The sequence below is a fragment of the Triticum aestivum genome, chromosome 3B, assembly GCF_018294505.1.
Source record: "Triticum aestivum cultivar Chinese Spring chromosome 3B, IWGSC CS RefSeq v2.1, whole genome shotgun sequence".
Classification (NCBI taxonomy): domain Eukaryota; kingdom Viridiplantae; phylum Streptophyta; class Magnoliopsida; order Poales; family Poaceae; genus Triticum; species Triticum aestivum.
In genome coordinates, this window is record NC_057801.1 from 748,373,507 (window position 1) to 748,375,492 (window position 1,986).

Consider the following 1,986-nt stretch of genomic DNA (forward strand, 5'->3'; position numbering starts at 1 on the left):
TATCTTAATGGACTTTGTTATTCTTGATATTCCCGAGGACGATAGTATGTCGATTATCCTTGGTAGACCCTTTTTGAGTACGGCAGGGGCTGTTATTGATTGCAACAAAGGCAATGTCACTTTTCATGTTAATGGTAATGAGCATACGGTAAACTTTCCGAGGAAACAACCTCAAGTTCATAGCATCAATTCTATTGAAAAGTTCCACCTATCATTATTGGAGGTTTTTAATTTCCTCTTCCCACTGTCAAGAAAAAGTATGATATTCTTATTGTTGGGGATGTCCATATCCCATTGAGGTAACCTAGTGTTATTCGAAATTTCTCCGGTTCCATGTTATTCAGAATGAGTTTGTTAACAAGACTTGATCAACCTTGTTAGTGGATTCATTTTGATGATCATGAGATGGATGAAACTAGAAGGCACAACCTTCTGTACCCTCTTTTTACTTTCTGTTATTTAGAATAAATAAAGAAAAATAGTATTATCTATCTGTTTTTTGAATTATCCATGCAATAACAAATTTCCCGAAAATAAAAGTGCTCCAAATGCCCTGCAAATTTAGTATATTTTTTATGGAATATTTGAGGATTTTAGGCACTGAGAACACAGCAGGGGGGGCAAGCACCTGGCCACGAGGGTGGAGGGCGCGCCCACTCCCCCTGCGCGCCCACTGTCTCATGGGCCCACGGTGGCCCCCCTCTACTTATTCCTGCACCCACACACTCCATCTTCCTCCCAAAAAAATCCCCATCCAGCTCAAGCACGAGTTCTAGCTCATTTTGCTGCAATTTTCGATATCCTTGCTCAAAGCTCCATTCACAAAAGTGCTTTGGGAAATTGTTGCTTGGTATGTGACTCCTCCATTGGTCCAATTAGTTTTTGTTCTAGTGCTTTATTCATTGCAAATTTTTGCTACATAGGTGACCCTGTTCTTGAGCTTGCATGTCAAATTTATGAGGTCCCAAGTAATTCTAATGCATGATATAGGCTCTAGGCACTTGTGGGAGTAGTTGCTATCAATCTTGTCTAGTTTGATTCACTTTTATTTTGAGTTACTAAAAATTTCAGAAATTTTTCAGAGGAAGAAATATGTCCAGGAAAATGTACCAAGGTGGTTCCTCAACAAAGAGAGGACCTAGGCATGCTATGCGTGAGCAAGACGATGAACCACCAAGGGAAGCCGAGGTACGGTCTTGTGAGTGGCCGTCAGAAGAGTTCATGGTTAATGCAGGCTTCAAGGATGAATTTGACGCATATGTGCATAATGCCGATCTTGAGGACTTCATACAAGAGAAGTGTCTTCAGTACTACCAATTGACTGATTCATTAGTGAGAAGATTTAAATATACATCTTCGCGTAATTCTCAGAATGTCCTGTTTGATATTTATGATCAATCTTATACCATGGACCTAGAAGATTTTACAACTGCTTGCAAACTCCCACAGTGGGGCAATGTTAATGAACCACACAAATCTGAATATAAAGACTTTCTTGCTAGTATCACCGTGGGAGAATCTAGGGATATAGCACAAGCTACCATAGGGAGCATTCATTTTCCTGCTATACATTATTTTGCTCTCTTCATTGGTAGATGTATTAACGGTAAAGATGAAGCATGTCACATGTGCGTCCCTGATCTTTGTGTCCTCAAGAGTACTGTATTAGGTAATAAAGATTACAACTTGGGGGCAATAGTTGCACTAGGTTGCATAATAATGGTATATCTGGAGATTTATTTGGAGGAATTTATGCGACCCGTGTTGCTAATTATCTTGGTATATCTCCACGTGAGGGTGATATAGAGTTGTCTGCCACTTATTTAGATTTTGACGCTATGGCCAGGCACCGTTTTCTTGTGAGGAATGAACAATTCCTCCAGTATCGACTAATCTTTGACAGACGTCGCGCTGTCCATGTTACTCTCCCTGCTCCTTCCCTTTTTGATTACCAGGAAAAACGAAGATATGTTGTCACCAGGGAGG